The sequence below is a fragment of the Paralichthys olivaceus genome, chromosome 7 (assembly GCF_024713975.1).
Source record: "Paralichthys olivaceus isolate ysfri-2021 chromosome 7, ASM2471397v2, whole genome shotgun sequence".
Lineage (NCBI taxonomy): Eukaryota > Metazoa > Chordata > Actinopteri > Pleuronectiformes > Paralichthyidae > Paralichthys > Paralichthys olivaceus.
Genome location: NC_091099.1, coordinates 21,806,974 through 21,832,349, shown reverse-complemented (window position 1 = coordinate 21,832,349; position 25,376 = coordinate 21,806,974). Strand labels below are relative to the sequence as shown.

The window sequence follows — 25,376 nt, the reverse complement described above, 5'->3', positions numbered from 1 at the left end:
TCTGTTTAGCATTTCCATCGTAATAATGATTATCAAACCTTTACTTGTATTTCTTATTCCGGTATTATCCTAACACTTTATTTTGCACATTTCTGCTGACTTTAATTTTCATTCTGGTGTTTACAGGTGCCACTGCACGCATGTCCCTGCCTCTGATCTATGTTGACTGCAATCCTTACGTCATACCTAGTGAACAACAGCTGTTGGTCCATCTGCTACCTGTTACATTTCCTTCCATGGGACTCACAACTCTAGTTCACTAGTGTTTTTTCCTGTTGCTGCTTTGACACTGTAATAACAGTTTGAATTTCTGTCTGGCTTGCATATTTTTCTTTGGAGTCACCCTATAAGGTATCAACACAACATAATGACAACTGTGTTTCTCAATGGTATTTTAGCAGTACTGTATGCGGTACCACCTACTCACTTTGAAAAAAAAAAAAAAAATTGACAGACTGCTATTTGTCTCCAGTTTTCACCATCATCCAGCACTAAATTTAAGGTATTGTGAATGCATGCAAGTCTTAAAACGTAAGACCTGTGTTTTTCTTAAATATGGTGTTGGATATAGTATAAGTCTGTGGTTGAGTACGAGGAAGCTCAGGAAGCTTTTACACAACAACAGGGCCCAGTGGACGACCACAGACAAATCATCACTTAACATTTAGAGCTTAGAGGCAGAGTCAACGACACACAGACAAGGAAATTGCCACTATCAGATGGGACTTGCATGAAAAGCATTAATAAGTCCTATGTTCTGCTTCATGAATATGCACAAACAGCCTAACCCTGTCATCAGAGTGGCTGATATGCTAGGTGCTCTATGTCACCTTTGTCGTTACTCCCTCCATCTTACCCGTGTCTCCATAACGACCCACTCCAACCAAGTGCTTTCTGTATGTAGCCCATGCGCTGCTATAGGTTATTGCATTGGGCTCCACAGTGACAAATATCACTGTTTAAAACATCTTTAATTTACTGACATCACAGAGACATAAATGGAGTGGTAAAATCTAAAAGATGTTCCAAACTTTTTACTGTTCTAGTAATTGTAATATCTTAATAATTCCAGACCAAACCTCTTAGAAAAGTCCTATGTGAGAAAATTTGAGCAGATACATTCATATTTTATAAATACAAATCCATCTTTTTGCCTTTAGAGCCTATTAAACTGCTGGAGCTGTCCTGAAGATAATTAATTTTCTGTCTTATATAAGATTTAAACTATGTTATACTTGTTTGTCAAGCTGTCCAGGCAGCACCAGTGCAGCTCTAAATGGTTAAAAATATGCACAACATGGTTTTCTGTCCAAAAATACTTCAAAACTGGGACTGTGTTTAGTCAACCAACAGTCCATTCAATGTTTCCCCATAATTAACTAGACTGTGGCGGCCCGTCATAGCCTACTTTGTCCTGCCACTGTTTCATAATGATCCAAAATTTCATTCCCATAACAACACAGATCTCTTACTTGGAGTTTTGTGATGTTGCTTGCTTCATTGCACAGCTGTTTGCAGCACTTGATCTGCTGTCAAACATTCTGTCCCTCACACACACATGCACTTAATTTGACCAGGCTGTCTTAGTCAGACTGGTCATGGGCTGCACCAGTTGGAATCCCACTGTGTTGCTGAAAGTCAATAAATTAAAAAAAACATGGAGTTTTTACTGTCCTCGTCAGACAGCTAGAACTAACATCCGTAGCTTCAGCTTTAGGTGTGCATATTAGCATTAAGGGAATGCAGTTCTCATCTGGCAGACCAAAACATAACACCTGCCATTTGTATGTATGTCACTGGCCAATCACAGTTTTCATCCCCCAGATACCACTATCAACACAGACACATCTTATTTTATGGGAAACGCTCCTGAGTAGTGTTATGCCACGTTTTCTGAAACCCTACAACCAGAAAACCAGATTCTTCTGAAATGCATGCAACAGTATGTGGAACAAATCTTCTCTAAGAACTCAAAAGAGGCTACTATTGATCCTTTTTAAAGCCTATGCCCTAAAGCATTGGTATGTAAAAACCATGACTCATCATAATTCATCATGGGTATTAGGCTAAGACAAAGAATTGGCACTGAATCCATACTTAGAACTGTGTTTTGGCTCCACTCTTTCATCACAACAAGCCTGTGGGATCTTTAGCAAAATTATCTATTATAGTTAACTACAGAAAGTTAAAGGTGGCGTCACTAAAGGAGGTTATTTGTAGAGATATATTTCAGAACAAGATGCCCTCCACTTGACAGTATTTGGAGATAAAAAAGAGTGCAGTAGTATGAAAAGCCAGGTCATCAAAAAACACTTCATGGCACAAATTAAAAGCTAATTACAGTTGAAACGGTGTAACAACAAGTGTTCCATTTGTGATTGTGAATGTTTTGTCACAACGATCACATAACTACAGAGCAAGACCAGTATTTTCAAATACACACACTTTGAGAAGTGTTTTCAACAAGAGAAACTTTTATGTGGTTGTCAGTGGTATCCATTGCACAGAAATTCAAATGCATCCACATTAGTGGGTTCAAGAACAACAACTTTATCATTCATTCACAATTCTGTATTTAAACATGTTTTTTTTCTCAAAACTATATGGACAAAAATGCTGGATTAAAATCAGACAAAATTGAATTCAAAATTTTACTTAAATGAATTTATATTGCCAGAATAAAATAAGTACAATTAACAAATTGGACTGTACATCTATGGCCTACAGTATTTTAAGTAATTAAGAAATTAAGCCGACAGAACATTTTTCAAATTAGTTTAAATGAAGACTGCTTTCACTGACAACAACAGCTTCTCCATTTGTCTCCACAGTTGTCTGAGGAGGCCTCCAAGCTTTTTGTTGCCCAGTCAATTCACTTAGTCACAGCTTAACCTCAGCGCCCCTGTAGGTCAAATGGGAATAAAGAGCAATGGAACTCTGCCAACTTACACCTTAGCTTAAGCGTCTGGCTGGAGGAAAGTTTGTTGTGAAGTAATTGAAAGGTAGAAAAGACAGAGAGAGAAAAATGTGCACCAGGGTTAAAGCGGATAGAAGCTATATGAGGCCATCTGGGCACAGGTTCAGGTATTGTTCTCTCTCTCTCGTCTAGGGATGTCGCGATTAACCGATTTTATGATTTCCTCTCTCTCTCTGTGGCTCTTCCTATTCACCATTTTAAATGTAGCCAGGAGTTTAATTCACCTATAATGCAGGTAATAGTATAATAAGGAGATGAAGAATGTGGCTTAAACCAGGACAGTTTACGTGTTTTTTTTCACAACTAGTCAACACCTCGCTCCATAAACAGAACAATCTTCCGTCGGTGACCCTTCACAATAAAAGTCCTATACAGATAAACTGCTTATGATGAGAGGAAACACAAATTCACTGACCAACCTTCCATTATAAGGAAACTAAATAAAATAGCTTACATGTTACACTATACAAACTAACTGGATATTGTTGATGATGATAATAATAATAAATATTTTAGTTCATTAGCTATATTACTAGCTATATATTCGCTATATATTGAATGTTGTGTCTTTTACCTTCTATAGTATAAATAATCATGAAAATCGTGAAACCATGATATTTCCTCTGACAATAATCGAGGCACCAAAATTTCATATTGTGACATCCGTAATATGCCAAATTGAGTCATCCTGCATTGACAATTAATACAGAATGGATTGAAAACAAGAACATAACAAACCATTCACTGTTACTATTACTTGTACTTTAATTTAAATTACTGCCATCAGACACGCCGTCTCTGGTCTGTAAGAAAAAAACATTGGCTAGGTGTGTGTGGGCATCTTGCTGATTAGAAAAAAAATTGGTTTTGCAGGGAGTGGGGGGTACCCAATATACATACACCAAAAACAGTCTCAAACAACAGATCTAGTTGAATTAACTTGACAATACTCAAAGCACGGCTGCAAATGTAATATATAATATTTTTTCAAATATCAGCATTGACAACATGCTGACTCTTACTGTGCATTTCTCTCTCTCTTATTTCAGGGTACACTTTTACAGTAGGATGAAATCCTGTTAAATATCCTTTTATTACGGTTTGGATTTCCTATGCAGACTGTGAAGGATTGTGCTGTAAATGCAGTGAGAGGAGTCAGGGTGCAAACAACAGTCCCTGTAAGCAGATATAGCTTCTATATTTATTTATTTTTAAGCTGGGAAAGCTGCTAACACAAATTCAGTATTCATAAGAGAGAAAAGTGAGCACATGACTGATACCATGCTGTATAAAAGACTAGAACTTAACAGGACAAAACAACACAAACACCTATGTTTGTGTCGAAAAGGGTAAGCATACAGACAGAAGCATTTTCCAGCACTGACACGCTTCGTCAAAACACTTAACTAAGAGAGCTGCTTTTGCTCCATGAGCTCTCATTAAGGTAAGCCAGTCTGTCCGAACACAAACATCCTGTTTAATTAAAGGGTGTCCTGTCAGAAGCAGAATCCCTTCTCTGAACATTGAGGCACTCCAGACAGGAGGTGATAATAATGATACATAGAATGGCCAGACATTCCCTCTCCTCAGCTTCTTCCTGACTTCACTAATCCATCCCTATTCCCAATCTTCTCTTTGCACGTCTCTGAAGTCCTATGAGATCGTCCCTGTCCATCTGTGTCTCTGAGCCTGGCAGTATGCTAGCAATAAGCTTCTCTCATGCAGTGCAGACAGCAACAGTTGTTAGTTCTGAAAGCGAAGGAAGAGGAGGGAGTTACAGAGTGTAAAAAAACAAGGTGGCTAACTACTTACAAAACAGTGGCGTGTATCCGATCTGCGGCCAGGCAGACGAACGGGGGAAAGAGCCACATGACAAACGTAGTCGAGATGCAGCCTGTGCATGAATGAGAGACGGAGAGGGAGGGAGGAAAAGCTCAAGCACTATGCAAGGAGGGAGGGAGGGAGGGAACAAGTATGACAGTGCAGCTGATGATGAGGGAGCCAAAACATCACAGAGACCGAGGAGAGTGATGAGGAAAACAGCTCAGACAAGTAAAGGATGGTGTGAATCTAATCAACAAATCTTGTCACATTTAAAGAGAGCATGAAAGAAACTAAGGGAATTAAGAAGAGTAACAGGATGACTGACAGATGACAGACAGGGTAGCAATATCATTTTATGTTCAGTCCCCCCATATGTGAAGCACTCTAACAACAATCTCAGCATCAAGGCCCATTAAGAAGTTTTTCACTTTGTTCAGAGAAAGGATAAAAAGGCGACAGAATGAGAGAATGAGGCTGAGCTGAATCCTTTCAGTAGGACTGAATTCCCAGTGAGACCTATCAGTTTCATGATGCCTCTTTACCTTACATCTTGCAGACAGAGCCAGAGCAGAGCAGCTGTCAACCTCCACAGATATGGATCGTGGCGCAGGCAACCTCAAGTACAAATTTAGTAGATGTTTCAGCAGCTTAATGCCTTGTAGAGTGGTCGATTCTAGACGGAGGAAGTGATCTCCCCTTCGTAAATAAGTAATATTAAGCATATAAGGTGCGAAGCAGTGAGAAAAATCAGATGTGCAGCATTTTTAACGCATTTTCCTCTATGGGGCCTGCAATTACACACTGATAAAATGTTTTAAGAGGAAAGAAAATACAACTGGAAGAAAAACATGAACGATTTATCATTTATATTTCATTGGCTACCACTTAGAGCTCAGAGGATGAGCTACAACTATGTTCTAAAATATAACATTGTAAATATTGTTTTGGCAAAGTAACCAGAATAGTGATTCTCCTTTGAGTGAGGGGTAATTTGGGTTCAGCATCTTGCCCAAGGAGACCTCGGCACAGGCTGGGATTCGAGCTGCCCACCAGCCGGTTGGAGGACAGGCTTTCTGCCCCTCAGCCACAGCCACCCCTTTTAACTACTTTAGTAGAAGCTGTACCTGACACACCTTGTAACACACCACTTTGGCTAACACTAACTGGAAGTCCTGTTCTGTCATCAAGCAAAAACTATAATGCAAGTTAGATCTTGTCGTCTGTTTGAAAACCGCAACAATCAGCTCAGGAGGAGAAAAGGAAGGTTGCATGAAGGCAAATCCACCAAGTAGCGTGAGTAGGGAGTGATAGTTGTACCGTATTGGTGTGGATAAAATCTTTGCGTGTTTACAACTCCCGGTGTGGAGGTGTATCGTCAAGATAGAGCAACCAATAGCCATTTATCACTGCAGACATATTGACATAAAAAAAAAGAGAGAGATGGTGGAATTCTTTTCAGCTACTTCAGTTTCAGGGTGGTGATCTTTTGCATGCTGACTCCGAATTACACAGTAAGGTCCTATTGGGACACTTAAATCAGCAGAGCTATTGTTCATTTTATGAGTTACACCTGTGTTTTTGCTTTTATTCATGTCAAAATGTTTGCCGTAAAAAAAAACTGCTATGGTGTCACAGTTCAAGTCGGAACGGTGAAGTACGATACATTCTGAAACTTGTGCTCACAGCCTGACCTGCCTTCTTGGTCTTAAAAACTGCAGACTCCTCATAGGCATAGACGCAACTCTGATCTGGTGATGATCCACAACACTTTTGACATAGAATTTTCTTTTTGTTCAAGTTTGAGGTCAAAAACGAGAATAAACAAAGGTCCTGATGTTAATGATGCAACATAACGTGGAATACAGACTCACAAGAGTTACACCTACATTTGCACAAATGTGCCACAATCTACATGTGCTCAACAGGAACAGTCTCGATCACATTTTATATTAGAAACTTTTTTTCAAGGTCGAAAAAGGAAAAGTGATAATCTCACATAATTGTTATCTATATATAGATATATAAATGGAACTGCTGTGGAAGGGAAATTTACGCAACATTGTAATACTAAGTTATCTTTCCACAAAATATGCAGATATTGGTAATCTTTTTGGAATTCAGGACAATAATCCGATCCCATTAGATTAATGCTAATTACAGGCCTCAAGCAATTATTTTCTTAGATGTTTGAGTTTCATCTATGTAAACTTAGTAGCACAAACTGTAGCATTCCCTGCGAACTGAAAAATCTCAAAAGGCACAATCTTCAATGTATCCATCAACCTGTGTGCTGCTCATGAGCCTGCCTAAAATTTCCACATCTAATACGCCAGGTTTCCAGAGCTGCCTCAAACGTTACTCACTCTTCTTGGACTTACAAGACCTTTCTTAATATGAGGTGGATGCTATGGGCGACTTTTACAATCAAAACAAATGTGGCCCCCAAGCTTCTATATAACATTTCTAAGGAGGACAGTGACAGTTGGTGGCTACAAGCTTTTTCTGGTGTTTAGTCTTGTAGCACAGCGGTACTAAATTAGCTTAAAGAGGCCACTTCCTATTGACCACAAAGTCACTATGCATGCAGATGTCAGTGCAGTTGGCAGATGATTTGGTGAGGTCTATGTGACCCCATCATCTGTGCTAACATCTGGACCATATGTCTTTGACACTAAGGGGCCACGGCCCAGATTGAGAATAAAAGGGCACTGAGGGTGGAATTAGTCTAATGGCCTACAAGGGCATTGGTTATAAAGAAAGGCAAGGGCTATTAGTACATTAAATTCCAAAAGTGCACTTTTAAGCTTTTAAGAATGGTTACAATGTGCATGACATTTACGATATAAATGAAATGTGTACTTAATGGCATTTATTTCATTATGTCATGAAAAAACTCAGAACATGAGCAATACATCTGAAAATCTACCCTGCCTTTTCTTGGACCCTTGGTTGCTAAGGATATATCTGAAGGGATGGTGTGGAGAACAGGGGGAATGAAGACGAAAAGTTAAGTCAGGGATAAGAAGGCAGTAGGATAAAAGTTAAGTAAGAGAGATGGGATAAAGTCAAGAGCCTTTGTAGTCTTTGTGGTCACTGGTGCTCATCTATCTCAGGGATCAGAGTAAGAAAAGCTCCATGAAAAAGATACCACTCTAATCACTTCATGTGACCATGGGACACAGTGATGATATTATATATCTCTCAAGAATTAGTTCTTCAGTCTATATATATATTAACACATGGGCTCTACTACACTTCAGATGGATGACTTACACATGTTGTATGAGGCTACTTTTAAGGGAAGAAAGTGCTCATTGTGAACCATGCAATATGAAACAGATGTACCTTTCATTCACAAATGACTTAAAATGCTCTTACAACAATGGTTCGTAACATGAAGTGTTTATAGGTTTTACCGAAAATCAGCAAGTTGCCATACATTTTACAGATTGTATATGAACCCAAAGTAACAAATAAAGTCTGTACATTTTTCGTAGTTTGCCTGTCACAAAGGAGAAATGCCTAGAGGAGTATACAACGGGAACATTTACACAAAACATTATCAAAAGCTCTCAGATCTCATTGTCTTTACAAGTTGAATTTATCAACCTCCATTTGCTTATATCAACTATTTTTCATATGTATTTTTCAGATTTCTTGTGTCCAACACATGTTTGAAACATGACCACTGGATCACTGTGAATTTTCTACTAAGGGGTTGGCAGGAAAGGTTCCAAAAAATATCTGTAGCGTATGACCCCAACAATTGCTTTAATCGCATTAAGCCCCTATAGAAAAATTCAGGATAATGCCCAAACTTCAGTGGAAGCCTTAAAGAAGCTTATGTGGCAAAATGCTTGAAAAATCTAAATGATGTCTATCCATATTTATTCCAGGGGCAGGTTTGCCTGTAAATTCTGGATCTTCAGTGACTTTCAAGTCAATGAGTCAACTGTTACATACTGTCTGCAACCACACTTAATCTCAGATGACTTCCAAGAAAAATGCCTGTGGTTAGACACCATTATGTACGGCCAACCTGCCATTACGGTTTACCGAGCTTGATCTGTCAATGTGAGCTACATGTCTGTATGGGAGGCGCTACTCCATGCATAAATATCACTGTCATGCGTGCATTCACACACACAAACACCACTGACTCCTCAACAACAGCTGCTTTTAATCACAGCCCTCACACATATGTTAGCACATCTCCTGCTTTGTCACTGCCATCCGTTCCCCTGTTTATCAGAGAGTGACACAATCCCTCACTCCCATTTTTATTTTCTCAATCTGGAGTCACAGGCAGCATAACAGGATCATCAATCCCTCTGTCCTTCACATCAGATGCCCTACCTGCTGGTGGGAGGACTCATTAAATCAATGCTTTGTCACTATAATAGCTCCCTTTTGCATGTAGTTTCTGTAGCAACAATGTAAGTGAAGGATGTGAGCCCCCACCCATTCTTCTTTTAAAATGGCAATTGACCTAAAACCTCAATAATCATATTGAGCTCTGGGGTCATAAACTTGTGTTTAAACAACATTGTTAAAATAGAAACAAGAGTAAGTTATCAATCAGATTTCAATGACTCATGACTCATTCAGGGAGTGAAGCTGGATTTCTAATGGGTGCAAGGGTTGACAGTTTTCCCACCAGAGGTTGTACGGTAGCTACTTTGGCAATATGGCTATAAAGCTATGTCGGACAAACAAGGATGAAACTTCCAAAATCACTCCTGTTTAGTTTCTGGCTTTTTCAAACTTTATGGATGTCATACGTTTGATCTGTGGATCCACTTATATATTCCAGTGTCTACTGAAGATTCACAATTTCCACAAACAGTGTTATGTGAATTCTTGTTGCAGATGTCGGTATGCATATTATACTGCATTAGAGCCCTTTTTAATCAACACTTAGGTCTGCAGGAGAGGTGTGAGGTGTTGACTGTCTTGAATAGAGCAAAACAGCTTCAAACATCTTTAGCTTTCTGTTCCTCCGTGGAAACATGGAGACATTTTTGTTTTCTGATCACGACTCCAGTAGAGATGAGAGCTCCAGTATCTATGGAGAAATGGGAAAAAGTCATAGTAATCCATCTCAAATCCCAGCGGAGAGAAAAGGATGAAGAAACAGTTGAGCTTTTTGGCTTGGATTCGCCCCCAGCCAGTGCTTTCCTTTTTCGACGTTGCCAGCAGAGCGGACCAGTTGGGATGTTGATTCCAGTTTATTTTTTTCTCAGCTCATCCAGAACAACTTGAGATAAGCATCCAGTCCAGGAAGAAAATGTTTTCACCAGAGGTATGGAGTATGACAGGGAAAGGAAGGAATTTCAACACCCCTTATTTTTCAAATTCTTAGGCAAAACCATGAAAAAAATGGTCTCAAATTCTGATGAGTTTATTTCATCAGGACAGCAATACTGTCAGGATACCAAAATAAGCCTTGTCCGAGGCCATTTTTAGTTTTTTCATTTTGTGAGAAAATATCTGGGAAGGACTACACAGGGTTATTGAATCTCCCACAACACAAAATGTTCCAAGTTTCCAAGCTCTCCCCTTGTTTCTCAATGCCACTATCAGCACATTGCATTCTGCTGCTTTCTCAATCTGCCCTTCTTCCTCAGCTGCATAGCAATGATTATTAACAGGATCAAAGCATTTGAAAAGGCTTCTGCAACAGTGAGGTTGAGCTTGGGGAACCGGGTGAATGAAAGCGATAATGGCAAAGCACTCTATATGCCACACTGGAGGATCTGAGCTTGGTATTGATGGAATTGGGGAGCTGTCTTAATTATTCAAGGGTAAATCAATTTCTGCAGTAGTTTTTTATGAAATCTGAGTTATTTTACAGATTTCCAATGACTAAATCCTTTGTAGTAGTTGACATCTCTGACAAAGAAGAATTATTTGATCATGTCACATTTAATGAACAAGGGAAATAAAATTTTAGAGAGGTAATGCAAGAATGACTTAGATATGACTAAGATATTGAGTAAAATAAAATTGGCAGGAAAATGATCAGCTAAGACAGATGTTTTTTTTATTTTTCAAATTTCAAATCTACTTAACACTTTCACATGTTCTCCTGTCTGCCTCATTCTGACCATCTGCTGCTGTAACAATTGAATTTTCTCCAGAATGGGATCAGTAAAGTTTATCTTATCTTGAAAACATGATTGTACACTGACATTTATTTTATGTTAGTGGTCAGCTTGGACCCTCTCTGCTTGAGAGCCTGGGGTCTTGCAAAAAGGCTGAAAAAAACACAACATGCCTCCATACTGCTCGTATGGTGTCATCCAAGGGTGGAGGCATGTTTTGGGGTTTTTTCTGTTGTTTTATCAGGTCCGATGAAGGGGTAACTTTGGCTGCAACACTGTTTACCCCTGAGACTCCAAAAGTGTTTTGTGGACTCAAACACTTCACCATCGGCATAGAGGTGGTGAATTTCCATTTTTCGTTGAACTATCCCTTACACGTAGAGTTGTGTGTGATTCATATTGATTCACTCAGCATCTCCTTTCTCCGCTCTCTCTGTCACATTCTCTCACGAACACATTAACAGCAGACCTGTCTGTCATAGTTAGACTGGCTGGGTGCAATTGGAGAAATCTCACAGCATCTGTGAGTGATTGGCCATCATAATAATCCATAAAACTTTAATTGTCCCTGTCAATCTCTTTACCAGCCCTTTCTGAGTACCTGAGCCAACCATCCAGAGTCGGTGAATGTCAAAGTTGTAATTGTTTGTTCTGAGCAAATCAAAATATTTGAAATGTCACAAATGCAAAATAAGTCACATACTGAGGTAAAGTTGTGTAAAACTAAGGTGCACAATTTTAGGATTAGCAAAGAAATTGGCAGGTATTCAGAGTTGAATAAAGCCCTGATGGAAAAAAAAACACAAATACATTCATGGTAAATAAATAATATGGAGTGGCAGTATGTTCCCAGATTAAATGGAGCAGGGGAGATTAAAATGGCATGCTTGAGATGTTAAATGTTATAGATGTTACAGCCTTCTGATACAAGTTTGAACCTTGTTTGCTGTTAAGAGGTGCTCTTTTAAATAAATACTGAACAGTCATTGACTGTAGGAATAATGGATTCTTTGACAGTATATATTTGTTACACACATAATATGTGTTGAAATGATACTATATAATACTGTATTATATTGTATCTCATTTCAATTCTTATTTGCATCATCTATTCAACACCAACACAACAACCCTGCAATCTAAAGCTATTTATGTCTTATACAAGGAATTTATTTCCCCTCTCCTGAACTACAGATAAATATTACATTACATGTATGTCATCACTATATAATTCACTTGATAATTTTACACAAGCAAGTGTGATTTTACTTGGCAAGGGCACCACATTAATTTAGAGTGAATATTTCACTTTGATCCCATAAAAAAGTAACAGACAAATATCACAGAATCCCTCCCACGTTAAAAGCACAGACCAGGATTAAGGAGCAATGACTCCATATCAGCCTTGACACATTTCACTGAGCCGGAGGAAGGCATCAGGTCATAAAGTATTCAGGAGAGAAGGATATTTGATAGTCTAAACCAAGCTGAGAACATAAAGTGGTCAGAGGGATTAAACGGTGCAATATCAATCTGTGACCGTAAAAAACGGAGTCAGAGTTTAGGTATGCGCACATGTGGAAAGGTTCAAAAACCAGTTATTTAACAGGGCAACCCTATATGGCTGCTCCATGAGGAAATGAGGGCACTCCAATGGCTCCAACGTAAGTTCAAAGACATTAAGTGCAATAAGGGACAGTTTAGAGAATAGAGATTGTATTTAATATGATGCATAGCGTGCACACAGTCTTGGCTCTCCCTTATGTAGTCACATTACCTAGAGTTGCAGATTACATATGCACTTCAATGACCTAAAATAAAACAGTTTGGAAGAGTGGCAGCTGTGAAAAAAGAAATCTTATCACAAGCAGAGACCATTTGGAATAACTTCCATGTAACTGAAGATGTGCAGTACAATATAAGCTGAATGAATACAACAAGGAACTTATGAAGGAAATGCGGGCATTTTTACAGCTGATATAAATGTCATGAAATGAATCCTTGTATTACAGTATATTTTCAAAAGAGTTTATCTTTTTTGAAACCTACAGTGTACTTACAAACTATTACACTTGTGTCAGGACCAACCACAATACTTCAGCAAATGTATCTTTGTCTGTGGACAAAAGCTGGCACCAACAACAGCCATACAGAATACAGCACAAAACTGTACAGCTAAATAGTTCACTCAGTACTCAAAATACTCAGAATCAATGACTTCTACTGAATACTTGCGCAGTATTGACTGCTGAATACTCAGGGGTCGGAAAATAAACATGTCCCATAACAAGGTGGTTTCTAGTTTTTACTATTTGTATTTACGACCAATAACACATCAAAGAAGCAATGTTTATCTGTTATCTATATGCATTTAAAAGTGATGGTGAAAAGGAGGAGATATAGCTGCGTGCAAAACAAGTGAATGGCCATAATAGTGGGAGAGCATTAAGCAACAGATATCTCAGGCACCACTGTGGTATGCACAGTGTCAGCCTGGCCTCATTTGGCTACAGGATCATCACTAATTAAATTAACAAGACTCAACACACTTGGGGCTTTTCAACAAAAGTAATACAGCGAACACAACCGAGCCTCAGTATTGGTTCTCAAGTGTTTCTATCAAGTAAATTAAACTAATCACGTACAAGGGATATTCACCATTTTGCCCTATGTTTGTAATGGAGGTAGAAAAAGAAAGTCTCAGATTTTCCATAGAAAACCAATAACTATGGAAGATTAATGACTTTCCTGCAAGCAGCACCAGTATGTCAGTTGGCACCCTGATATGGGTTGTTTTCATCCACATTGCACTTGACTGTGCTTTACTTTCCAAGATACTGTGTGAGGTCAAATCTGTCTGTTAGTTCATCAACTTCTGCAGACATGGTGTTTTTTGTAAGCTGACTGAAATAGAAAATGCTTTGCAAGAGGAAACTTTAAAGAACTTTCATCTCTTTAAGATGTAGATTTGCAAAAACATAGTCCTTCAACATTGTGTTTTGGTAAGATTTAACGTTATTTAGGCAAATACAATGTTAGTTAACACGAGAAAAAAACTAAATAAAAATCAGTGTAAGTTATCATGTGCTTGGTTACTTTGGTGTTCCAATTAATTTGCATTTTACAAGGTTCTTGCACAATTTTGAATTGAATGCTTTTTAAGAACCTTTTAAAACCTCAATAAAGGTAATTTAAGAACCAAAACATTTCAAAACATTTTCTTTCAGAAGATAATTCATTCAAACATATTAATAAGCTTAATAAGATATCAGAATATTAAAATTGAGTTAGGATAACTGCTTTGTACTGTTTTCTTTAGTGTTTAATATTTAAACATTTGTTTATTTTGTTTTGTGTTTCATTTAATATAACCAACATTTAGTTCACAGATGTTCGGTGCTTGCGAGCATCCTTCCTTTTCATAGCAAAACAACCTGACATTACTGACTTACTCTTACTTGTCAAGAGGTCAAACACACATTGATCGACCTCTGCTGGATCAGGAGACTACTTCAGATGGTCTGCTGCGATTCCAGACTGTACGTTTGGAATTTATACAGGTTGAATTTATACAGGTTTCCCTCCACATTCAAATTTATATTTGCCCAGCAAGCTGTAAAGATTGCAAAAAAATATCTGGTGCGGCATTTACAGGCAATTATTTCTCTCCCTGGATCAACTCTCATGACAAGGGAATCTTTTAGAGAGAAATGAATACCTTAAGACAATGGGCTCCTGTGCACAACCCTTGGGAGAGGTGAACAGACAAAGAGGGAGGGATGGCAGGCAACAGAGAAGAGGGTTATGATTGTTAGATACAGAATAATGTCCTCAGCACAGCCTCCTCGTGTTGGCTTTCTGCTCCGGGCTGATTGCAGCAGGTCTCTGAGGGCCTCTCTACATCTAAACACATGATAAGAACCTGTGAAGGGCCCTCTGAGAAAGACAAAAACGTGCAGACACAAGGGAGCAAAAAAGGCAGAGACAAAGAGGCAGATATAGAGATGCAAAGACATTGGGCAAATGTAAAAGAGGAGTATTATTGTCCAAATATCGAAAACAAGACTATGACAACAATTTCCAGGCCTGTAAACAAGTGTGAGGAAATGGTTCACACTTTTGAAACTAAGTGTTTTTTTTTTTTTTACAGTTTGTTAAAGAGGCATGATGTTATTTAGAGCTGTGACCTGTGAAAAAAGAATTAACAGTGGCATTAATGCCCAGCCTTTTCCACAGAATGTATTCAATTTATAGCAGTAGCAGGGCGTACACACACAAACGTCACTTTCAGCCACAACAGATTCAGAGTGGTATGCAGACTTAAGAGTGAAAGAAAAGTTCTCGTGGGAGATAAAGAACTGCATTGCCAACCACTCTCTGCACATAACTATACAATTCATCAACGGAGCAAAGCATCAAGTTAGAGAGATGAGAAGAGTCAGAATTTATGGAACTGTGGTGGAATAAGTTATAATATGGTGGGCCACCAGTCTTGTTAATTAATGGGATACTACCCCTACCAACTCATCCAGTGCATACAGCAGACATATACTGAGCTGTCTCTGCCAGATTCAGTGAATCTCCATCATTTCAAAGTTCACAGACATACATTAGTGAAAGTTCAGTCAGGAAAACTTCTTGCACATTTAAGTCACATGCACAGTTCCTGCTATCTCTAGTCTCCACCAGCTTATTCTCATCCAATCACAACCTGACATGCTCACCTTCAGCCTGTAAGCTGTCTTTAAATGTCCTGTTCTGTCTCTCTTTTGTCAGCTCAGCACCGTGATCACTGAGTGACCCAACTTTACCCTGCACCACCTCAACTCTAGATCCAATTTTACCCTGCACCACCTCAACTCTAGATCCAACTTTACCCTGCACCACCTCAACTCTAGATCCAACTTTACCCTGCACCACCTCAACTCTAGATCCAACTTTACCCTGCACCACCTGAACTCTAGATGCACGATCATCTCTCATCAAACCTTTGGTAGAACCAAAACCTTCATAAGATGTCTCTCGATGTTCAGACTCCATTCCTTCATCACACTAGGCTCCAGAGGGAAGTCTCCTTCATACCCAAAGCACCTTTTTTTTAGGACCACTTCCAAAATTAATTAATTAATGCTCTTTAGGAAAGGTGTGTGCGAACATCAATATTCTAGCAAACTATCACGGCCTCGACATTGCCACTGCCAATCAGTGAAGTTACAGTTTACATCCTTGTTTGTCTTTTCACCACCACAATCCAAGTAGTTCATCCTTGAGTTGACATGTGTCAGATATTCCCTCAAGGTGTGACTGAGATCTTGTGTAGACGAAAATAGGACAAACGGGCAAATGGATGGACAACACAAAACCATAAAACCTCCATGGAGGAATAACACTAGGAGGAGGTTCTATGCCTTGACTCAGCAAATTTCATCAAAAACCAAGCATGTCTGAAATTCAAGTTAAAGAAACTGATTTCTGTAAAATCACAGCTGTTTTCCCACTGAAGTATTACTTTTGTTCACAGGCTCTCAATATGAATTGTGGATATGATGAAAAAGAGCTGTATGAGCCTTTGGAATTTAAATACTAATAGATAGTTATTCCAAAAGTGAGAGAGATAAACAAAAAAAAAATGGTGAGACTGCGTGTGGAAGTAATTCTGCCCCTCTCTGAATATTCATTAAAAGGTCAAGTGGCTGTCTTCAAGCAGAACACTTCTACCCTTGACATGAGTGCTATAGATGCGATGAGTCATCATATAGTGCGACAAGACATCAAAATCCATCAGTGCTGCTCCAAATGCATAGAAATGAAGTCATTAGAACAGTGAGTAAAGGCAATCTTCACTGCGCTTTACAGCCTCGTGTCACTCTCCATTCTATTTATAGGAAGTTAGTCGAAATAAGCTTTTTGAAGAGTCATTCATAATATTCACTGTGTACCAATAATGATGAAAGTCACTGGTAGCTACGCTGTGGAGCACCATGAAAGCAGGATCATGAATTTGAGCTGTGCATAAAATCCAATGGGGCAGTGTGGAAAAATGAAATTAGTTTTTGGATAATAAGGCTTGCTGAAGAGGAGTTTGCAAACTAACTTGCTGCCAGATATTTTGACATTTTACAAGCGTTTGCTTCAAGTCTGTCAGGAAGTACGACAATTTAGTAAGGAAAGGCGTAAACAAATGCTGCACTTTTCAGTTTCCTCTCATTAACTTCAGTGCAAAAAGTAATACCATTAGCCAATTATATGGAGGCCTAGAAACTTGAATTTCCACATTGAAGTCACAGCTACTTCTTTATGGAAAGATGACGTTTAATTAGCTCATTAGTTGAAGAAAAATTGTGGATAGAAATTCTCATTAAGCTCCAGGATTTGCATTACATTGTTCAAGTTTGCAATTATTGTGCCATTTTTACTCCCCATATAATCGTGAAGCATTGTAAGCTGTTAGCACACCTTCAGACACAGTGTTTTTCGCTCCCGATGCCCGCACATGTATGCCAGCCTGCCCAGAAATATTTCAGCCCTACCAGCTTTGCATTCCATCAACAGCTGATTTTGTGAGAGACATGCAGCAACAGGACGCCACAACACTGGCATCAGGCGACCGAGGCTTTTAGAGCTGTATCACGTTGCAACCTGACAGGGTTTGAGATTTATAGCAAAGTAGCTCGGGACTGATGCAAGTTTTACCCTTTGAAATGACATAATGAGCTCACCCCACTGCGGTTTATCATGTGACATGAGGCCAATGTTATTTAAAGGTGAAACTGACTCTTTAATTAGTGGGATACATTAGATTGTCTGTGTGATTTGATGGGCTCATCAGGTTTTAAATATTTAAGTGAGTTGCAGAGATATAGAAAAAGTGAGTAGTACTGACAAAATTAAGCATAATTAGGCACTTACTACAAGTGTCATTAACGACCATCCATGCATGTGGGTGGGTGGGAAGATAGGGATGTGGATGAAAAGCTTAAAGGTCCTTCATCAGTCCACAACTCGTAATGGATGTCCAGGTGTTTTAAAGGGGCATGGACTAAGATTTCTCTAGAGCTGTCTGAAGTGGAATATACAAATGTAATCTCTATGAAATGGGACAGGAACTGAAATCATATTTATTTTATCATTCTTGATATTATATCACACAAAATACTTCTTCACAAAATACAATCTCCATTGCTTGAAATTACAATGATTTTTTTCTTTTTAAACAACTTCATGTAGATTAGTCATCAACAAAAATGGAAGAAATGCTTAATTTGGGATTCACCTTATTTTAATCCAAGTATATTTTTCACCTTCATGGGGTCTTAAATGACATATTATATTTCTGGTCAATTTTTAACCCTGTCCCACTTTTCTCTCCTGAAATAGTTTCCACTTTTCTTCTCTCTATCTCCCTGCCAGGCTCTTTAAAATCTAATTTACTTTTGGCCATTTGGCATATGAAGACAGATTTGGCTCCGTGGGCCTTCTGGCAAGAGGTAGAAACACAGTGTTTCCAGAGAAAAAGGACAGACAATCAATCCACAGAAAGAAATATATTACCTTTTTACTGTAGAAGGAAACAATCACAATCTTAGATTGTTGTGTGATCCAACATAAGAACTTGCATACCATTTACAAATATCAGTTTTCATGCTTCTAGAAACAAAAGTTTGGGTTCGGCTTTCTCTCAAAGTTTCATTGGTGTGTGATTATGAGCTGGATCCTCTTTCATTGTTCGTGGTCACAAACGGAAACAAGTTAAAAATACATCACATGTTCATTTAAATGATTTAGTCTGCCTCCAGCCATTTACAATTAACTAGGGTGTGCTGGCAAATAACTGCAGGCTACGATCTGTGGCATTGACAGATACCTTTGTGGAAAGAATGAATGAGCTGCAACCTAATGACACTGTGTAAGCTCTTTGATTGAAGGGTTTGCTGTATCCAGTGTCATCCATGAATGACTATTTCTAATATCCCTTTTAATGATGATAATGATGATCATAACATCAGTGCCACTGCAGCGTTGCAAGTAAGGGTCATGGACTTCTGAAAGTACTGGCCTTAAAATACTTCAGCTCTTAGATTTAGCCAAACTTTACATCTCAACCTAAATGATCACTGATATTAAATCAGATTATTATTAATAAAGGATATTGATAACCACTGTTTTGAACTGCAGTAAACCACAAACACTACCCAACACAATTTCTCCTCAGATGCAAAAAATCCGAAAAACAAATCGGATCATAAAATAAGGCTTCATGTAGCTCTGAATCATTTCTAAACCCAGATCAATTCCCTCACCTTCAGTATCTGCATCCTCCAGCCTTGCCTAATGCAACTCTTATGTTTGTGGTATCACTCATTCTTGTTTATATCAGCTCTAATTAGTACAACATGCCTGTTAGCTACCGTTATTTTTAAAATCCTTTGTTTGTTTACAAGGGGTTTGAATAGTTTCGCCCCATCTTACATTACAGCGTTCCTCTCCACATATCACACTATCAGAGAGCAGAGATCATGTGACCAAAGACTTCTGTCTGTCCTCAGATGAAAGACTAAGTGTACTGGGGGAAGGGCTTTCTCTGTCACTGCTCCACACTGAGTCAGTCAAAGGTCAAGGTCAACAGAAAAATGATCCAAAAAACATATTTTTCAAGCTAACACCTGTACTGATCAGAAAATAATTCCCCATTATATGGTATATGAGGTCATAAAGTCTCAGTGAAGTCAGAAAAGACACCACAGTAGAGTAGTAAGTATTTAGCAAACTGAAGTCTTTGCTTAAATGCATGTAACAAAACCTTGAATTTGGTTATGTACATTTAGATAAACTGATTAAATCAGTGCAATTCAAATCTTTCAGCAGATATAAGTTTAATGAGGATATGGAGTTTGTCTGACTAACAAAAAGGACATACAGTAGGTGACCATGCAACCTTGGGGGATGACTGACCCTTTCGGACAATTACAGCATATTGCCTTCGCCCTCAATATCCCTCAATACCAGCCATTGGTTCATTGGAGTAAATGCATACTGATTGCACATTATTCTGGCAAAAAAATGGGCCAATTTGGAGTGCAAATCATCAATAACCAAGCATGTGTGTGGAGTGAAGGCCAGGGAATGAACTCTCATAGTCTGAGGGGTACCAAATGCTGTACACTAGAGATGAAAGATTAGCTCTGAGGCTCCCTTTTCATACTCATCAATAATGCATGCAGCAGTATGGATGTTTTTCTTCACTGCTTAATGACTGACTGCTTGCAGTAGGATTTGCCGTGAAGGAAATATGAGTGAGAGAGAGTGTGTGTGTGTGTGTGTGTGTGTGTGTGTGTGTGTATCGTCAGAGATCTTTGGATTTGGATCTTTTGGATTCCATGTATTATGTATTATGTGTAATGATTTTTTTATTTTTTATGTTACAGTTTCATTTAGTCATGGAAAATATGTCATAAGCAGAACCAAGGAATTTCTCAAATGTCTGATATGAAAGCCAGAAATCAGTGTAAAAAAAATCTAGAACTACAGGGAACTAAGAAAGAAAAAAACATTTTCTTACAACATCAATGAGTTTTCGATGTGTATGTGAGCTGACATTTATATGTCAAGTAATAGGTTAAGATAAACATGACTGATGCTTAGTCTTGACAAATGTCAGAAGTCGGGTATAGAGGAAGGCATTCACCCTAACCTTCACCTTTCAGAGTACTGGCATGTAAACACAGCTGTAAAAACATGTTAGAGGGTGGGATGAACAGGGTCTGGTTGGGTGTAGAGGAGTCACAACATGGCAAGATGGCTACGAAGCAAAAAGTCTCAAACATCCTGACATGAGCCCGAACCAGTATTTTCATTCAGTCAGTATCCTGACTAATGCCAATAAAAGTGAATAGAAACTTTGAAGCATAATGGAAAATAACTGTAAAAGTCTTTCCATCCGCAGTTTGCATCATGCACTTTTGTGCAAGTGTTTCTTGCGTGTAACTTTAGTAACACTGTTCTGAATCAGTATTTTTATATGCTACAGGCTTAATAAGAGCATGACAGAGGGACTATACAATAGCTGCAGCCTGTGGTGACAGGGAGCAGTTCTTACGTCAAACTACCCATTCCCCTTTATGAAAATTCCTGTGACTTATCTTCTAGGGAGCATTGTGTACATGATACCATTGACTAATTTGTACAGAGCCTCTAGCCCCTGGAAACCTCTCCAGTAAGACAAGATTATGTAATCATTTGGATGGCACCCAGGTTGTCAACAAACTTAATGTGCAGTATTATGTGTTAAAAGCAGCTAGATCAGTTGCAGGCAATGCTCTGTCACCAGCCGCGCACATCAGCTCCAATACTGGGTGACACTTGTGTATTAGTTTACATGTGCATGCCTGTGCAGACACAAGGCATGACAAATTAAGACTCTGTTGGTCTATTTATTCGTTAGCTTTCAAAATGAATAGTTGGAAGAAACACTTTAAAAAGTGCGTGATGCAAACTGTGGATGGAAAGACTTTTACAGTTATTTTCCATCATGTGCTTCAAAGTTTCTGCACCCTTTTATTGGCAGTCTTTCTAAACTTTGTCTCTGAGGGTCCAAGCGTGCTAAGAGGGAGATTTTAGCTTGTAATTCCACAGATTAAAGCCTGCAGGAGGCGTGCAGCTACAGTTAACAGTTTCAAAGAAGCTCAAGAAGACGTCAAGTTTGTGATTTCACAAGTTCACCACTGTAAAGGCTGTTGAAATACACTTTAATTTCATAAGAATTATAGCGGTTTTAATCCACTATAAAAGGGAAATGTTAGTAAAAATGTATATAGCTTATCTTGCAGCCTTTAAAATTACATTTCAAATCAACATAATATATATGCAGCTCATAAAATAATCAAATGTTCTGTCATTCGACTCAAAGTTGTCAATAAGTGATTGTTTATGTTGCGGTGGTATGACCGTGCTGTGACTGTATAAACAGAGCATTGACTACACTGCTGACATACACCAACAGATATTGTCCTATTCGATAAGAAAGTTAGAGGCACTATTCAGTTGAAAAACAGTTGTACATCTTTTCTAAATGTTCCATTTTAACTTAAAGATCAACTATAATGCATTAAATCAGATTTCTTATTGAATTTCATTTCAAAGCACAAACCACACAGGGGGGTGCAGAGCCTGAACAGCTGAAATCTCAGCTTGTTTGAGGAGCCAGGCGAGACAAGGTTGACTAAACAGTGAAACAATAGGTGGTCAGACTAAAGGGCATGGAGCAGATCAAGTTGAAAGTCTTTGAGCAGACTCATGGCCAATAAATCTGACATGAAGATTACATGGCAACATGTGAAGTAACTGGATCTATTTTCAAAAGTCAGCGAGTTCCCCATGACTTAAGGTTGTCAGACACTGTTTTGAAACTATGAATTTCAATCAAGCTAATGTCCTTATGTTATCTTATGACTACAATTTATCAAAAACTGTAAAATGTATCTACAGATGATAAATTGTCCAATAACACCAGAGTTAAAATGCACCCTCCTGTACAATGTTTAAAAAAAAAAAACTAAAAAAACCTGATAATATCCAGCACTTCAATTATAACTCTGACCCAGCACTTTGTCTTTTAATTTAGTTAATTTAATATGAGTAACCTTAGTGCTGAAGACAGAAATACAGGGTAATGCTTCTTTATGCACAAGGAAAAAAAAATTACATATACTCTTTCCAAAATAATCATGAGGCAATTGCTGGATTTATTCTATAAAAATTAAATGTATATATGTCAATGTGACATACATCAAAATATCACTGACCTTCACATTCTTCACTTATGAATGTTGCTGGTTTGTTCCCGGGGCCAAAATTTCCAGTCAATATCAATAATTGGCTAATTACTCCGAGCATCTTACACAGTAAATTGACTCCAGCTTCTAATCCCACATTATAGAGACGAGGGAGAATAACCAGGCCTTTTATGGGTTAGGCTGCATGTGGGAAAGTACCTTAAATGACACTCTTGTGGTCACAGAGCAGTACATTGGAGACAACTTGTTTGCAATATGGAGGAACAGTATGTGCACAGCTCTCTGTGAACCACAGATCAAGAGCTGGTTAAGCGTAAAATCTGATTATTAAATAAAACAGAGAGGCCACTGAAAATCTTACGCTGGTTTGAGGTGAAACAAATCATTAATTCGTTGTAGGAATAAAGAAGAGCACAGATTAATATAGAAGCCAGATTGCACAAGTAAGTGGAGCATCAGAGACAACGACAGTATTTGATACTTCCTCTGAACAGCCTGAATAAGCAAAGTTAAGCCTTACGCATAATAAATATCAACATTCCTCATTGATGAATGGGAGGGTGGTCATCATGAGTCCATATCTCGGCAGCCTTGACTAAGGACTCTGTGAGAACCATGAGGAGTGATGGCTTCTTCTCATGCAATGGCACATTCCTGCCTATCTAAGTTGAAACAGGCATGGGATAACTATAGCAGGCAGCAAGGAGGGGACGGGGGTCACAGTATGGTGGAATTTAAGGGAGACTGCTACCCACCCTCTGAAATCTTTATGAATAGGCTACCAAAGTCCACAGAGAATGCTCCTAGAACTAAAAGGTTCAGAAGTCAACCTGACGTCATTTTACCACTTGACCCTTTTTCCACCAGCAGATAATGGCAAAAGAATGTGAAAAAAAAAACAGTAGACAATTGTTTATTAAAGGGAAGGTAAAACAAATGTATTACTCCAATAAGAAAAAACACTTAATAAATCAGTTTTTTGTAACAACTTTTATCTTCAGGTGGCAAGTTATATTCAAACTATAGCTAATATTATTCAAAATAGTCCTGTACTACAATTTATGGCTTTCCAATGACAATTAATGCAAATTGAATGCATAAAAAAGTCAAATGTATGACTTAAAAATGTATGTAATAAAGTTTGTGGCTTTAATGAAGGGATTTGGAGTAGTCTCTTATTCCTCCAAGATTTGCTCTGGTTAATGTTAAAGAAATAAAGCAGAGGGTTGACCCCCACATCATTTCATATTGATGTTTCCGACTCCTGTGGCTCCCTCAGTGAAATTCACTTTCCCTCTCTGAGGTGCTCTGATGGGAACTCCAACAGCTGCTGGTTTCCACAGCCCACTTAGTGAGGCCTTCAGGGAAAGTTCAGGAAGAGAGAGGGAGAGACAGAGAGAGGCAGAACAGGAGTATAATGGGAATATACGTTCCAGACTTCAACTCCCTTTATTGATCTCTACTAACCTTGGCTCCGTTGACATGACGGGCTTCAAGGACAGGGCACTATCCAAGCTCTATCTTTTTTTCCACTTTGATAATACATTTCCTGGAAGTGCATACTTCCTATGGCTTATTGATTAAAATCTTATCAGTGTGGTCCTAATGGGAAAACTTTATATTGTTTATGGTTGTAACCAGAGAGCGAGGGCACTTTCAGTGAGCATTGTTGAAGTGGTAACTATATAGGCAAAAAGCTCAGGACACATCCTAATCCATTTATTGAGGACAATCCCAGCAGGGCGATGCAACAATCGATAAGTAGAGTGACTTAAAGCGCTTCCATGCATGAACAGTGTGTAATCTTTATAGATCTATACATTCAGTCAATATACACTGACTGTCAGAGAGCTCAGAAACTCCACAATGTATAAAACACTACACTTGACTTCACTAGCAAAAACACAGGCATCCAAACATAAAGGAAAAAATCCCTGCATAATTACGCATGAACAGATTGAATCTGAAGACAAAACTGATAAACTACCACTCATATCTGCTGATACTGAAGATAAAGTTATGCAGATAAAGGTAACACAACAGATGAAGCACCTTATCTTACGAGAGTTAAACTTGTGTGCTACCTGTATTTTACTGATAAATGATGTAAAAGATGATGATGAAAAAAATATAAAATATGAATGCAATACTTTTCTTTTGAGTTGAAATAAAAGATATTTTCTGAGCATACAAAAGGTTAATTGGTAACAGACTTTGTACTGATCTACCACCAAGATTCAGAAAGGTTCTGAACCACAGATTAGTTGCAAAGTTTTCCATATTAGAGTAAAATACAATTTTACTGTTGCGATAACCTTTTAAGGAAATAATTGCATAAATTTCAGTCCAGAAAAGCAGTCAAATCAAAGCAGTTGTGTGTTCACATTAACTTTTCCTCTTCAAAGCAGTTGAAGTTATAAGCCATGGTTACTGAACAAGTGGAACAATTAGAGAAGTCACCCGCATCATTTAAGTCACGTGTATAGGAGCACTTTGCTATAAATAATATACTGATGATGGAAGACATTACAGTATGTAGACATGGCAATACAATGAGCATGGCCATACATTTAAAGCCACATCACCCATAATTTGTCTGTCTCATGTAAATATTAGAAGTGCACCTTTCTTTGTTCAGCTGCTGATCTGAAAAATTACCCGATCCATGACTAAAAACCA

At 38.4% G+C, this 25,376-nt stretch overlaps 1 protein-coding gene across 3 annotated transcripts in view; it reads right to left on the bottom strand.

Annotated features, from left to right (window-relative positions):
- peak1 (pseudopodium-enriched atypical kinase 1) overlaps nucleotides 1–25,376 on the bottom strand; it is a 98,213-nt gene that overhangs the window by 51,895 nt on the left and 20,942 nt on the right. The window contains exon 1 of one of the 3 annotated variants that reach the window (XM_069527967.1): nucleotides 4,790–4,875. The exons of the other annotated variants lie outside the window; for them this stretch is intronic. The gene's annotated coding sequence lies outside the window, so the exon portion shown is untranslated. Of the gene's footprint in view, nucleotides 1–4,789; nucleotides 4,876–25,376 lie in introns of those variants that run through there. 3 annotated transcript variants of the gene reach the window in all.